At 40.0% G+C, this 17,714-nt stretch overlaps 1 pseudogene; it reads right to left on the minus strand.

Annotated features, from left to right (window-relative positions):
* Positions 1–17,714, minus strand: part of LOC105455941 — a 43,255-nt pseudogene that overhangs the window by 14,834 nt on the left and 10,707 nt on the right.

Consider the following 17,714-nt stretch of genomic DNA (forward strand, 5'->3'; position numbering starts at 1 on the left):
AAGTACCTACGGAAAGAGGAGGAGAGTTACATCGATGCGGATGGAGACGCGACACGTTTTTATTAATACCTTCTCGCACACCCTCGTCCATGGGCACGTGACGCGTCGAAGGAAAAAGTTAACGAACTTCTCGAAGCGTCGCGACGAAGGAACCTGCCTGATAAATAGCGGAGGATGATGGGGAAACGGCTGCAGGACCGCGCATAGCCGCATCTATCGGGCGAACCAAGAATGTCTCCGATGATATATGGGACAGATAACTCCGAAGGGTGACTGGGTAATTCATTCGTAAGTCATAAGTCCGGGCGATAAGGGTTATTTATCGATCTTTCCCCTTTCTTGTTCTTTTTTTTTCGGGCTCTCCCGTAGGCGTGTGTCGAACGAGGGTTAACGGAAACCATCAGTTGATATTGAGTTCGTTAGAGAAGATGAAAAAAATGGCGTAACTTAGACAGTCGGAATTAATCGAAGATAATATCGAGGGCATTGCTCCTTTTTCAGGGCATTAAAAATATAATTAGATAACTGTCATTGAAAACAATCAATGTTATATTTAAGTAAAAGTGTAATTTGTATGTTTAATAAGATCATTAATTTAATTTTATATCAACGTTTTAGTTCTTATAGCGTAAAAAATATATATGTTTTTAAGAAAACATATGTAATAAATACATAGTATTGATAAAATTACTGTTACTTAAATTATTGATTAAATTGTTTTTTTATTCATTTCTATTTTGACAATGATCGTATTAAATAATCACATCGTATAAATAATATATCGTAATATCGTAATTAGAGCAGAATAGATAAGAAGCGCTTGACAGTAATCCAAGCAGTTAGGAAGAGGGAAAGAGAGAGAGAGAGAGAGAGCCGGAAGGATAATGCACACCGTAAACAGACGTAAACACTGTGTTCGTGCTTGCTCTCGCAGACGTATATACCGGTAATAAATCTAAATTTAGCGCGGGTACGAAAAACTAAATCCTCTGCAATTTCTGCTCCGACGAAAAGCAAAAACCTGGAGAGCGCCGCTTGCCCCGGCGATGTGTCATAATAACATTTCTGCAGCCATAGTTCCTCTGGCATGATAACCATGGGTCACGATCTCAGGGACGGTGACTCGTCGCCCTTTCACCATGGAAACCCTTAAGCCTTAAACCGTACCGAGACTAAGGAATTTGTGGCTCCGCCATGAAACTGTGACGACGTTGTTGTCCTCCGTCTTCCTCGTCCTTCCTCATCCTTAACTCCGATTGTCCTTCTCCGCGTCGTAGTGCACGTTTACGTACGTGTATGCATGAAGAGCGTGTTTCAGAATACAAACGCAAATAGCGACTTTAAAGCAATATAGGTAGAACCGTAGCTTATTCGACCAAGAGAGAGTCGTCTGGCAGAGAATTTAAGAGCTTCTAGCGAAACGTTATGACGGGTAGCTTCTAATGCTGCAAATACATCTTAAAGGACAATTTTTTAAGCACGTTGCTTGTTAAACAATTAGAATTTTTTTTATTGTTATCGAGATATTTAACAAGTACGTTAATAAAAAGGGGACATCATCAGTTTCCTAGAAGATCGCGATTCATGACGAAGAGATGATTCTTAATCAAGGATCGCTCAGAATAGAAAACCGCTCTGGAGCGTAAATTGATTGGTTCTGGGATGAGGTGGCAAGGTGGTAGATCTGATCGATTGATTTGCCTACCAGGAGTGCCTGTGGTACCTGTGGTACCAGCGGAGAGTGCCTTAATTAATCCTGGAGTGGGGAGATATAGTATCCTGCGGTGCGCGGCTGGTTTCCAATAGATGAGATTTCTATTTCCGAAGTGGCTCGCTGATTCCCTACCACGGAATGACATGTAGTACGAGATTGAACATTCCTCACATGGTATGAAGATGTCTAGAACATACGCGATATTTTCGACCAATCTGACCTACTTATTCAGGGGTATTTTTGATATTTAGAACGAATTGTTCATGAAACACAAATGATAAGTGACACGAGTCCTATACCGATATATCTACGTATATAAGCAAGCCTATAATTAATATATTTTATGTAACAAAATTCCGATATTACGCAAGTTTTAATTTAAAAATTCAACAAAGAACATTTTTAGTAGAGATTTTACTGTATTGATCTTATTTCTTCAAATATTCATAAAATTTCTAAAATTATACGAATTTAGCAGAATTAATGTTATACGGAATATTGTAATTTATATTCGTGACAATCGATATCAAACTTCTATCTATCCCGGAATTGCATTCACCTTTGAGGCATTATTTTAGAATATTCGCTGCCCCCTTTTCTCTTCTTGAATCGCACGTATATCCAGCCGAAACGAAATCACCCCAACTAAGGTACTTTTGACATTCAAATAACGTCGATTTAATATGCACGATGCCGCTCGGAGCCAATCGAATTGCGGAGAGCTCGTTTACTTGAGTCAAGGTCTTTACTCTAAGAATCTTCTATCCACTTTTGTCCCAGTGACAGCTTTCTCGTTGCCTACCCAACTACTCCGCCAGACTACCAAGTTTTACAGATTTACGTATTCTTCAGTCAATGATGAAGCTTTGGCCGCAAATCTTTTTACGAACTAAAATTTTTTAAATTTTTGTCGCATTTTCTTTCTTCACGTACTATTTTGTATATTTAACTTAGTTTTAAATTACATTGTTCTAAAACTTAAAAGTCATATTTTATTATACATATGTATAAAATATATTTTCTACCGTATCATGGTGTTACATTACAGCTTGACATTTTTTGAAATTCTTTCATGGCAATATAATTCTTACTTATTCATTTGCATGTTGTGAATATTATTTATCTCATGACCAGTCTCAACGGAGAGAAAGACGTCGAATATTTTGCAACTTGCGTCTGTGACATTCGTATAGAAAAAGAAACGTCAAAGGCTTCAAACACGATGCTCTCTGTCCTCATTAGCTCTTACTCCGAGCGATGCTGCGACGATCGTATTCCCTTTTTGGGTTCTAGTTTCATTGTGAAGAGGGAGAAGCATGAAATTTGTTCACCGATGAACTGAAAGTGGTCCTTCTCGTCCTCGTTGTAGTCGATAGAGACTCTCCCGGCAAATCGAGCGGCAAATCTGCCCTTTAATCTCGACCCTCCCTGCATAAAGGGTTAAAAATGACTGCCGTTACCCCCGATGGCCGACCCTCCCCTACTGGGACCCCTTTTGCTTCACGTAACCACCGTGCCGCCGCCGCGCCGTGAATGCGTGTACGTGAGCACGTACGCTCGCTCACGCGAGCGCTCGCATCGCTTCGCTCTAGTGCATGTAAATGAGTAATAAAGTGGGCCAAAGTGATGCACAAAATTTCATTCTTCACCGGTAGTGAACCACCACAAACGCCGGAGAATATTGCAGACGAATTATCAACTGGCCGCGCTTCAAGCCCGTTCGCATCGCCGTTTGACGCGCACACGTGTGCGTCAAGAGTTGCTAAATGGCATATGAATTATTGCGATTGGTAATTAGTAATGCCAATCGACTGCATCATATTAAAATTTAACGTTTCGTCTGGCAATAATGATCCACGCGTTGCAAATAACCAAATGATGAATGCAATGGAAGTTGATATGGGTATTAAACTTAATGATTTAATACGCAATAATAAAACAAATCTAAGAGCCCTACTTATGGAATAACTGTTAAAATGAAATATACTCTATTAATGTACAAAAAATCTTCACAATCACTAATAGGAGAAGCTCTTAACCAGTTTTTAGATTGTAAACTGAAATTTTAAACGGATTTATTGTAATTGTGATTTATTGTAATCTCTCCAATATTCGCTTTCTTTCTCGATTCGATGTTTCCTATTACACGCTATCGGAGAAAACAAGAAAAAAAAAGAGCTCGAGGCGTTAATCTCTTTATGAGACACGATAATCGTTCATAACGTACGGCGCGATGCGAGCAACAGACACATGAGTATGACACGAGATGGGAGGCGCGTTAATTAAATTAAAAATCATTGTACCTATATTATGTCTCTCCGCTTATTCGGCGAGAGATGAGATACACGAGACCGTGAAAACGTGCAGACAAAGAGGCAGATGAGTAAGACAGTGACGAAAGAAGAGAAAGAACAGTGTTAGAGCGGACAGGGAACAGATATACGAAAGAGATACCTTTTTCACGATTAATTCGACAAGAGTTGATTGCCAGAGTGAACGGAGAGAGTTACAGCGACACGGGCATAAAGGCATTGCAATATCCGTAATGGAAATTAATGAGATTATTGGAACGGCTTCGGCGTAAAAAAAGAGGAAGAAAAAATGGGCGGCTTTCCCGCCCGTCAGAAAGCGCGATTCTTCGGTTTCGCTGCGAGCGAGATGCATCACCGGAGGAATTATTAGTATTCATTGATTTATTAATTGTCGGAAATTCCTCCTTTTTTTCGAAATCTCTTAATCGACGGGATCTAGATTACCCAGGACGTTAATATTTTACCGGCGATATCAATAAGAGAGGGTATACGTATACATTATACGTGCACAGTCCAGCAATTTCCTCCGTCTTCACGTGAAGTGCAATAACGTAACGTAATCTGTCAAATTTAGCGCGCTATAAATTAGAACGGTTTATAGGCGAAACTTTCTTAATATTTTCGGGGCATCCGTCCGCAAATAGTTTACATGTTTACACCGCTGTCGCTGCTATTATAACATTAACGTGAAATATGCTCTCGGGTAAAACACTTTTTATCATTAACTGCAGGAGGAGATTTCACATACGCGCCGGGCTCGTATCCCCCGTAAATAATCGGTCTAATGCAGTGTCACGAATGGATTTTCCGCAATATATAACTGTACGACGATGCAAAAAGCAGCTCGATTAATTAACCTTCTTTGACTGCGCTTTGACTCCGCCGCTCGTGCGAAGCGCAGCGCGCGCGGGTGTAGTTTTTGCGTGCTCTATGTAAATCCCTAAATTTTCGCTGGCGTCGCGACTCCCGTCCCATATACCGCGGCTATAACGCGCGACGATAAAGTTTGTTATTGCGCGCGAATCGGGAATCCTGCATTACGACCTAGACAATCGTTTATTGCGCACCGCGTGCACAACCGTCCTGCATTAATAATGCTAATCGTGTGTATATGCCGTCGACGCATTAATTAATGCCGCGGGACGATTGTGTTCCGTAAACAATGAAACTCGAACGTGATTGCGAGCAACGTGCTATTGCAAGCCCATTAATGATTACCTCATATAATTTTGCGATCGGCGATCGATAATTTATTTATCGTCACGCCGGAAGTCACCGCCAGCCCACGTAACGGCGCGGCCGGCGCGGGACGCCAATATTTTCGCGTGTACGAAGGAAATTATATCGCGCGTGCCCACGCGCGCGCATGTGTACCGCCGAAGAACGCGAGCGATAAATTCGCGTCAATATGACCGCCGACGGATAAAACAATTTCGCGCGTCCGAATCGCATTCTGCTTTTTGCGCGATACGATTGTTTATTCGCTAAACGGATCGGGTTTAACTTTTGCGCGACACCTTTGGCGCCGATTGGATGTTTGATCGGCGCGTACGAGGCAACACGATTATTTAGCGCGTACACAAGGTAACAATCGCTTTATCTCTCCTCCAGCGGGTCGTTCTGCAGTATTTGTAGAGTAGGTTACGAGAGCGTTGAAATTCCAAACTCAGTCGACGGACACGTATTCACGCGCTGCGTAGGTACGCAGCGCGCCAGAGAGAGACGAGACGATATATAAAGTGCTTTTCGATGGCTCGTACGCGCAAACTGAAATCGACGCGAGTGTGCTCAGCTAGTAATCTATGATCATCAGCATCAGGTAACGAGTGCTTGTTGGCAGAGTTCGCTGTAGCCGGAGTACAACAAATCAGATTACTCGCACGGCTAAGTGCGTAACTCGTAAGTGATTTGAACGCAAGAAGCAGAATTACACGCGGAATTGGAGACGCGCGTGTTTCGCGCTGCGCACACAGACGTGAAAACGATTTATCTTCTGGATTATTCAATGCGTTTTAACGCGACGCGGAATAAATCTTGCTAATAGCATAGAAATGCGCATAACCGAATGGGGGGGAATGCATTAGCGCGGCGTAAGCTTTGCGGCTTTTAATAGATTTGTTCGTTCTGCGCGAAATGTAGAAAACTGATCATCTATTAATAAACTCATCGGTTCGATTTACAAACGTCGAGCTGCGCACTGCACAAACTTTCGCCGCTGGTTTGCTGATGTATTAGTGATGAATTCAATCGCACGTCTGTTTTTTTAACATCTCGATTAAACATTCGATCGTTATATGACAGCGTGGAATAATACATTTTGAAATCCGCAGTCGCGCGATGTCCATATCGATGTCCGGAATCAATATAGAAAAAAAAATGCTAATAACCTGCAGAATATTAATGACGGCAAAAAATGAATCGGAAATATTTGCATAAAATGATTCACCGAAAAAAAACCCCGATCCCTTAAATATCCTACACGTGTATACTGTTGGTCAGTAATTCATTAATATTCACAGTTGTCAACATTTATTATATTATGTGTATATTAACATTTATCTCAATTCTCTTCTTGCTCATAGTGCTAATTATAATGCGCCAAAACAAGATCTCAAAACTCATCTCGCACGCCACATGCGACGGTATATGCATGACGGTATGTGCGTAATGTACACGCGTGAACGATTCACTCGCAATCGAACGCTTAAAACGCACGCCGTTGCGGTTCCATCGCATTTACGATCCGACGAGCGTTTTCATCTTTATTGCCGGGCCGAAAAGTATTTTCTACCATCGCGTACCGATATTTGCAGTGCTGCAACGTTTCAGGAGGCAGTAATATCGGCGATGAGCTCCGTTACAGGCGAGAAAAGCTATCCCGCGTTTACGTCACTCTCGATTCCAGGGGAGTCTGCTTTAGGGTATCATCGGACGCATCGATAAAAAAGTGCGAGAAATAGAGGAAGATTTTTTTTTATTCCTAGTTGATGTCTAGCGTTTGATGTGACGGACATTTCCATAAAACGTGAAAGAAATAACATAAGTGTGCGAAAAGAATTACATTTATATATTTATATTAAAATATATAAAATTTAGGTATTAGACAAAAAGATTACATAAAATCGGAATAGAGAAAAGCGTAAATGTTGGAACTAGTATTTTTCTTTTCATTGTGCGTTTTTTTATTTCGTTTAGAATCACGCGTCTCAAGGGGGGAAGGGCTTAATTATAATAAGATTGAGCCCCATTAAAATAAGACTATTAAAAGTTACGCGTATAAATTCACTTCGCAACACAAATTTTACGCGCCTCTTAGTGTTTAACGACAGCACGAGCCTTTAAGATGGTGCCGTGAGTTTGCCTTTAAATTTCGGCCCTTCTTATCGTCGTCCAAGCATGCACGACGTCGCATGGCTATTTGTCACTCTAAGCGGTAAGAGTTATGCGAGAAAACGCACCCTTCGCCGCGGTGTTTCACGCACGGGATGACGGCATATTGTACACGCGCGTAAATAAGACTTTGCATAAATGTGGCCATCGTGATACGCGGATCCGGTCCGATCCGCGTGCAAACATCAGGTATCATGGTTTTTGTGCGGTTGATGCAGTGCACACCGACACGCATAACAAACGGTATTAACCCGACTGCATCAGTTTTGCGCAAGAATCCCACATGTGAATATTTTTTTGTACGTGCAGATAAATCGCGATAATCGTGAAAGATTTACTTCTCGTTTATTGATAGCGTATCATTCGAAAAATTACTTTTCGCGTTATCACAATAGCAAAGAGAGAGAAGAACTTTCACGTCATTTACTCAGGAAAAACGATATTATTAGCTAGAAGCTAACTGAACAAAAGAGCTAACTATCGAACGGAGCAGGCGCAAAAATGATGTACGATGTAATGATATTTTCACAGATCCATTAAACATTATTTGATCAGAAGTTTTCTCTCAATTTAATCAGGTATATGAATTAATATATTTATTAATATAATAACAGTTGTTTATTTTTTGAAAAAATTTATCGATTAATTCTCGTTGTATGTAATATTTCAGTATATAAATTCGATCATATATGTACGTTATGAAGTTTTGCTTTCATTATTTTTCTGTTAGATGATTTAATTAAAGAAATAGAATTCTTTAAATAATTATACGAGACATACAGATAAAAATACGATTTGACAATTATATCTTTTATAATATCTTTTAGAGTAAAGAAAATATTCCGGAATATGCGATCGTTATATTCAAGCTTAAGTAAGCGTAAGATAAGCGTGCGAAAGGAGAAGAATGACATTGCCAGCAGCGATGGCATCATTGCGTAATATAGACACGAACGCGCTAATAAAAATTCTACGGACGTAATTGAAGGGTACATGGCGTTATGAGCGTTAGCGGGAATATTACTTTATTCGCCGGCACAGCAATAACACTGCGTCGAAGATTATCAAGAGTCTGCGCTAGATTCCCGCCGCGAACCCCGAGCGTGAAAAATACAAGAGGGCTCCCCCTTTTTCTCTCTCTCGCGTAGGATTAATATACTCGAGCAACCGGAACGGGTGAAGAAACGTGCTCTTAGCGCGCTGTGTACGTGACGTTATTCTCTCGTTTCTCGTCTTCCTCTTCTACATCATCCAGTCCGGATAGCAACAGCTTCCTCTCCTAAACTCCTTGCTTTTCCTCGCCTCCACCCTCCCTCCTCCGTTTCTCACAGATCTTCGCTATTGCCCTCTCGCATTACGCTTTGTACGGTTACTGCGACTGTCGCCTTCCTCTTTCCTCCCCTACCCGCTTCTACATCGGTCTGCTTTCCTCTTTCTCTCTTCCTCTTCGAGATTAAGTCGTACTCTGAGAATAAGGGAAACGTGAGGACGAACGCTCTCATTTCCATAGCAACAATCCGGGAAGCACGTTTTCCAAATTAACCCACGCTCTATGCAGAATTAACCCATCCTCCCGCGGGCGTCTTTGTCCCTTTCGTTGCCACGCCGGACGAGCCTCTAGTCCTCACGATTACGTCGCGCGTTAATTTCGTTCCTAACGAATGGCGCGAACGCAGGGCACGAATTGAAATCTCTAATCACCGGTTTAAAACCGTGTCCAACACTGGCATAACACGAATGGCATTTACTGCCTTGTAGCATCTCCACTGCTGGTATTCCTAATTGCGAATAAAAACAACCGCGTTCGCCAGGCATTAAGCAGATCTTAAAGGCTCACCCTCAAACATTTTCCAGTGAAATTTCTTAAGCTATATAAATCTAACAAGATATTTCATAAATAAGAAATAAAAACGCTCATTGCACGAATTTTATGTTTTTATCATAAAATTCAATATAATTAAGATTAATAATTTTTTAATAAATTATAATTTACATAAATTCGAAAGAAATATAATATAAAAATGTATATCTATTTTAAAAATAAGATATTATGTCAACCTTGTAGTATTAATAATTACGATAGCGATAAACACGAAAACAGCACCTCGCTTATTAATGTAAAAAGCAAATATCGAATTTTCTTAGCTCGTAAAGATTTTCATGTTCAAAGAGAAGAAGCAGACGCGAGCACGAACGAGAACCGGATTATTAAACTTGCATTTCGAAGAAAATTCAATAAAACTGCTAAAGCATTAAGAAACTGGGTCCTCATCTTTCGTGGGTCCTATCGGCCACGACGATCGAGTAGAATTCACGGAAGGACAGTGGTACGGTCACTCTCATAAACCAAGTAAGTCGACCTTCCCGGCCATAAAACTCAACTTCGAAGTCTCTTTGTGTGCGCCCAGCTTCTTCTAAAGTAGAATGTGAACGCGGCGAGAAAGCGTCTAGTGGAAGGTGTTGGGTTGAGATAGAGAAAGCGAGTCGTATTAAAGAGCAGGAAGAGGGACGATCTTGAAGGAAGAAGACGCGGAGGAAAGATAGAAACGAAGGGTGCGCAAACACTTCGCCCAAGGACTGGCGCTATAGGCTTTTACCTACAGCCTTCGTGGAGGCGATTGATTATTTAAGTCCTCTCTTGGCTTATATACCTAACGTCCCTCTCCGGTATCTCCCCCGAGACCTTCTGTTCCCGGTTGACCCGTAATCCTTTCTTCTTACTCGCTACCACTCGTATATTTGTAAATTCACAGTCCGCTTCTATCTCGTCGCGGCACACAAAGAAGATACTTTCGGAGTATCGAAAATCGAAGTCATACCATCGTCTGATCGGATCGAGACCGAGAACACCATCGCCGTTGCCCACCTTCCTCCTCGTCGTCCTCGTCGTCCTCGTCGTCTTCGTCGTCGTCGTCGTCGTCGTCGTCGTCGTCGTCGTCGTTGTGGTCGCTGCAATTTTACTCTGTACGAAGTGCCACGCTACAATCCCTCCTTACCCTCTTCTGGTTCACGTGCCTCGAGCTACGTAATGGTCTCGAGCTTTACACCGGGCACGTGCTTCCTTGAATTAAAGACCGTCTTCGTACTGGTATGCCGCACGCGGGGCTATCGTACCGCATACAGCCGGATCGTATACAAGGTTTCGCGGCCCCGGAAAAAGTCGTTGGAGCATGAAAACTTCAATGCCAGCATCGCGCTATTGCGAACATTCCATTCGGTGCACGTGTGTGCGCGCGTGCATCGGCGCGAACACATCAAAATACAGGGCTACGCGCCCGTGGCCTCGCAAACAGCACTAACTTTTCGCGGATCTCGGTGGATCGAACGCCAATTTCAAAGCCAATTCGAAGCCCGCCGCGACAGCTCCACGGCTCCGCGATGGGAGACGTAAATATTTTATCGCCCGGCTATACGTAGCGACTACTTTAATGGCACCAACTAGATGGATGTTAAACATCGTGATTTACGAGCGTGCATACGCATATCGTCTGCTTCGCAAGTATCCACTCTCGATGACACCGGCCACCGACCGGCGCCTCGTTCGAACGACGCCGAAGCGAACAAATGATTCAAATAATACTTGGTCATTGACAGCAAGAGCTTTCCTACAGAGTATAGCAGCTATAACGAACTTTATTTTCTATCGTTACTCCAGTTTACGATTAGAATGCAAATAACGTCGTGGAAGTTTTACAATCGAATTATTAATTTATATTCATAACCGTAATACAAGAATAGTCAATAGAAGAACTTAATTCCTGCTAAATAGGTTTATAAAATTAGAATCACCAAAGAGATATCATTGTTTCAGTCAGTGAAAAACGGCAGAATCGAAATAATTTAACAAAAATAATCGGAAATGCGAGATATCAGAAGTAATTAAGGTCAACAACGAAATGCGAAATGGGATAACCAAATAGGCAATATTTTGGACTGAAAATATAAAATATCAGAATCTCGTCTGGGCCAACCGTCTTTGAATACGAAAGCTCTCAAAGTCCCACCAAAGTTTCCAATCCGGCAGTTTTCCAACTTACCGTGGTTTATACATATATCTACCTAATACTTTTGCGGTCAACAAAACAGTTAACTATCCGGGGGATCTTCCACAAGGCCGCGCGACCAACGACAAATCCGATTGTTCCAATGGCATCTCGATTCGTGGTCGATTATATGTATACAGTATGTATACCTTGCGGGGGCTCTTGGATGTACTCTCGTCATATCGGCCGGTTCACGAGCAACCAGCGCGAGGGGGAGGTCGGAAGGGGTTGGGGGTCGGACGAATACATCCGCCTCAAATTGATTGGAATTGTTCCCTGGCTGATATCTCGTTCCTGATGGTTCGTGGCAGCTTCAGATAGACAGTAGGCTGCACCTTGCACGCGGGCGAGAGGACAACCCCGGTGCTTTGCGTTCGGTCGGGTTAGACTAGGTTAGTTTAGCCCGGGCTATATCCGTCAGACCGCTCTCGTGTGTTTGCGGAAGGCTGTGGGCGAGTGGGGTAAGGACGAGCAACGACGAAGGGCTTCTTGCTTGGAATTAATTTCGAAGCTTCTACGGAGAGCGCCACTTATCCGACGCTTATCGTATCGCTCGATGGAAGGACGCGTTAGCTTCACCGTCAGCATTCGCGGAAAATATTGAATGTTTACGTTAAGCACATTGTGGATCAGCAACCCAGTCGTTAAAATAAAGCATTCTTTGACACCAATTGCAATTGCAGTTTATATTATATTTATAACAAAATATTCCAATTATATACTCCTCAAAATTTAATTTATCTCTTGCATTTACTGAAACGCGCTCAAATAATCGATTTTATGATATAAGATTCTCGATTTAATGAAACGAGATGTTATATATAGAAACAAGATATAAATATGTAACAACTTGGCTTATTGTTAATGTAAAGAGGTTTGTGAAGATTACTTTACACACTAGAAAGTGTGTATTTCTGCTTTATTAAATTTAACAATGCGATTTTATTGTCATAATTTTTAATATCCATAATATACTCAAGAGAATAATTCATTATATTCGTAAAGCAATATTTACAATCGTTCCGGCATGCGGACGTTTTACTCGAAACACAATTATAAATTACTGCACGATAAATTCACTACCAATAGTAACGTGCCATCATTTGTAAACGTTGACACGCGCATTAGGAAGTATTACAAGTACAAAACCAATATTGATCATCCAGTGCAAGATAAATTGACGGCAGTTTATCATAGATACCATCTTTATCTCTAAATGCAATTAGATTCATGTAACATTTAGGTAGAAAAATTCAATTATATATTACCCAAAAAATTTATTCAGCAATAATAATAATTTATGCATATTAACGGAAATAATTTTGCTTGTAATTTATTTAAATAGACATGTTACTTGTTATGTAAAGATTCTTATTATTTAATTCCCTTTTGTTATTTAATTTAATTATGCTTGAATATTTATTACCAGACAGCGTTTAGTTGTCGAAATTTTGAATAAATTTATACATTTACGTAATAATAAAATCTCCAATCTCCATTTCGTAAAATTTATAATTGGCTATTTGTTGTTACATGATTTTTGCCAGATATCGAAAAAGGCAGTAAGAACAATCAAACAAATCAAAGAAGTACCTCTCGTGTGTTACACACATAGAACCGTAATAAAAGAATATTTATAGGGTTTCAGCCGCAACTATAAAAATTTCAGGATAAAGTCGTAATTTACAGTCTGCTAAACGTAGCACACCATGAAACGCAACGCTATTCGTCATTGCACCTAACGTTTTACGGCCTGCAATGGTGGCAGAACAATCCGCTAAAGATTACGAAAAAGATTGTAGGGGACTCACCGCACGCCCAAGTTGCGATCAAGTGTGTCGAATTGTCATTTTACACCTCCAATAAAGCACCGGACTTGGAAGTCTAGTTGAAAGATCGCCAGGAAATAATCTGAAACAATCCGTAAAATATAAATAGTTTCAAATATATGCAGAAGATTGCATTAAGAAAAAATCCTCCGGATTAAAATAAAAAAATAGATATTTATGACATGATTATTTATATTAACCAGTTATTATGGCCTATTTAGTTGCGATATAAAATAATAACGTAACTGTACGTCGATAACGACGCCGATATTAAATCCACGCAATTTCGATACATATGTGATACGATTGATTTAAATGTTTCGAGAGTACTGGGCCTTCGGTGATCGTTGATTCATGAGTGACTCATATATCATCTGCGCATTAATGACATTAAATTGCACAAAACAGCGAAATGCTTTCAAACTTAGAAGGCGCCGTATCACCACGACTTCCGCGATACGTCACGGCTAATATGCACGGGCGCAGTCTATAACCGTAACAATACGTGCTTTGCTTTATATTGCCGCAGGCAATAATTACCGCAGCAGCAAGGTGAACTTCAGTTTCATGAATCCTCTAAGGAAACCGCCGCTGCATTAGATTAGGTAGTTTGACACTAAGGAGGTGAACGTGCATCCAAGCCTAATCTGGAAAGCAATAGTTCGCGTTTACGTCCCGGTGTATCCTGCCTTATAGTGTTACCGCTTTTGATATCTAAGAAAGGCTTGTTTATCAAATTAGTGTGAATTACGTAAACTAAATTACTAAATGCAAGCTAATGAATAGACTTCAAATAATGACAAATGCCTAATTTAAGAATGCATTTAATGAATAATTTTAATTCTTCAGGAAGAATAAATTTCATTGGATGAGTATTAAAAAGAACGCTTTACTTACATGGCCCCTTTATTATTTCGATAAAGTGAAAATTTGTAAATTTAACTTTCTTCTGTATTTATTAAATAGATAAAATTGTTGTATCTTGCATATACGGTATACACAAGTATCTGAATTTTACAAAAAAAATTTTTTAGTTGAAGAAAATTAGACAAAATTCAGCTATATGTATAACATTTGTATATCTTCAACTCTCTCATATATGTACAAAGCAGAGTGTCCGCTATTACTAGATATTAATTAGTAATTGCATTAATAACTGTTTTATCATAACGTTATTAGTAAATACACCACTGATTACATTGTCGCAATTGATATACTAAATTGCTTCGATTTCAATAAAATGTACATACATACGCGCACGGCAAACTCCCGCTCTTCCCCTCTTCCCTCCAATAAAAATCTAATTACGTAATTAACGAGAATAACAGCCATGGAAGGTATTCCTGATTAGTGTCGACAATTATTATTCATTTCTCCAATTAATTGATAGAGTGTACGCGATCGAGTAAATTTGTAAACGTCCCGCGCGCGTGCTAAATTAAACAGCGCCGTCGATGATATCTTTATTACGACGTTTAGTCGTAACATTAGACAATGCCGCCGGAGAGTTAAAACAAGCGGAGAGTCACATCTTTCTCCCGTTCCTCGACGTAAGGGGCGATTCCATGGTACGTTGGAAATACGCGTGAGGGATGGCTTCGGCCATTTTATATGACATGCCGTAGGTAATCCCCATTGCGAAACGATCTGGGCCACGAGCCGAGGAACGACCTTTTTATTTCTCGACCGGTTTTACGGCGAACTCGCTTCCACATTTATCTCGGCTCCTTCTCTCGGCCCTTCGCCCCATCTTCACCCTCTTACTTTGTCCTAGCTAGCTCTGTTTCTCCATTCTTTGTACCTTTACGACTTCTATCCGTGCGACAGGACTTGAAACGGCGTCCTCGGTTTCGCCGTTGCCTTACTTATCCGGCTCTTTATCGAAGAATTCTCGAGTATATTGTATATATATATATATATGAGAAATAATCGACAGGTATCATGACGCGGGCGAATCAGATACTTCTGCTGGAAATACGCCGGGATTATAGTCTTCGCGATTGCGAATCAATTTCGATGAATGCAACAAGTGCACGGAAAAACGAATTATCGAAAAAGCTTCTCTATATCTACTCGTTAAATTAACGAGTTTTGCTATTTACGCGTCTTCGATACAGTATATAATCAATACACTGCACATATTGAAGCAGCATAGATAGCAACGGATGGCAAATTCCAGCATTGGTAGGCATTGCGCACACACGCACACAGGACGTATTCGGCATATATATATCCCGTTTCTCTCTGTGTAACTAGCTCGAAGGATTCGGCCAAGTGATAGGACGACAACCCCAAATCCTATCCACGTATATTCGAGATGAGAAGCTTGTGAAATAGATAGGATTTGACTATAGGGTGAATCGCGCAGAGAGGAACTGGAATCATATATAAGCAGGCCACTGAACTAATCTCAGTTACACTAAGGTAAATATTAATTAAACAATAGAATAACACTAGAGTTTTTTAAATAAAAGTGTTCATCCTTAAACAATCTTTAAAATAATATTGCTCATTGTAACTGTTTCAAATAAAATTAAAATATACTTAAAAGCAAAGCGACCAGCATCAGTGATGTCTTAATCTATAAAAAAAAATAATCAAAGAATCTATAGGAGAATCATTGACTGATTTCAATAAAAAAACATTGTTTTTATTATTTAATAATAATCTAATAATAATTATCTAATAATGTGTACCATACATATATACATATATACATATATGTATATTATACTCATATGTTATACTATTACATATATATATTATATATATATTATACTCTATATACATATATATATATATATATATATGCAAATGTTGACTATAATCATTTCCGACAATAACTCATTCTTTTGAAACTGAGGAAATGCTATTTTAGCGACATACATGTATCCGTAGAGCCAGCTACGTTCGCTTTGGTAACAATACAATATTGTTTTTTTGTTCATCCCCGTGCGCGGACGACTACCGTGGAATAAAAATCGGCGCTGCAATTTTTGTTTTATATGAAAAAAAAGAAGAAAGAACGATCCCTCGCCCTTCCTGACTCGCCACTAAAGTGGGTTGACGAAGGGCGACGCACCAAAATACATGACGAGCTAATAAAGCTCGCGCGTAGCTTCTCTTCATATATATATATATATATATATATATATATATATATATGAAGAAGAAATAAAGCTTCATTGTGTCTCGTAGCCTTGGGGCTACCGCAGTTTCATCGAGGGACAAAAGGGATAGGGCCAATGGCGAGAAGTGAGGCGGGTGCAATATTATTACGCAATACGAATAGACCTTTTTTGTCGTTTGCTGTTAAGGGCGTTGCAGCAAAAAGATCCCTTCGTCTGCAGATTGCGGCTGCTAGTATGCGGAAAAACTTAAGAGCTTAAAGCGGCCGTCCTATTGCGTGCGCCTTAATATGCATGTTAAATTCGTAAGCTTGCACCGATGTCGGCTAAAAGATTAACTGAATTTTATATTATGTTTTAACTAGAAAGTTCCTTTGTATATGTATCTCATGCTACTTTAAAAGTCTATTTATATTAGATATTATCTGCCGTGAGAAACGTAACTGCAAGTGCAACTATAGCAGAGTGTTATTACGCATCTGAGGCATTGTTCTGTTCGTTTCCTTGCGACATAAATTAAATCCACCTCGTTAGGAACGAGGAGCCAATTAAGATGCACGACAAAAGCGCTATTTCATTTGATCCCCACTATTTTCTACGGCAGTGAAATTTAATGCAGTGCCGCCATTATTCCTCTATAAGCTAGTACGAAGTGACAGTAAAAATTTGAAATGGTATCACTCTTCGTGATATGTGCAATATAAGTACATTATAAAAGATTTTCGCACGGAATTATTGCAAAAATTGACGATAATTCTCGATGTCGTAAAAAGACGAGTCCATCGTGCTATAAACAAAATTATTGCTACACGCATCGTGTACTTCAGCGAACGATCGACGTGAGCTCTTACTATTTTTACGATGACAGAATCTCGAAAATTTTATTAAATCTTTTCTGGAATTCTGAATTTCAGAAACCCTCCTAATGGGATATATGAAGTTGTATAATAGCACATTTTTACGAAAGTTCGTAAATGTAATCACAGCTAAATATCGCTAAGTATGCAAAACTACAATGCATAACGATAAATATAGTAACTACGTATCGACAATGGAAATCAAACAAATTGACCATTCAGTTGCATCAAAGCTATCAGAAAGTTCGGTTAACTTTTTTTTTAATCAAACGATAAATCGACTGCCTACACTGCGAGCGAGCCAGCAATTCCGCAAGCCGAACTAGGTCGGCATATTCGGGCATATATGTATCGTTGCATGTAAAGGGAAAAATCTATTATCAGACAGAAAATATATATATATATATATTCCACCGGAGTAACGGTGGAAGAAGATCACCT

This window comes from Wasmannia auropunctata, unplaced genomic scaffold, assembly GCF_000956235.1.
Source record: "Wasmannia auropunctata unplaced genomic scaffold, wasmannia.A_1.0 LD335828.1, whole genome shotgun sequence".
NCBI classification, from domain to species: Eukaryota; Metazoa; Arthropoda; class Insecta; order Hymenoptera; family Formicidae; genus Wasmannia; species Wasmannia auropunctata.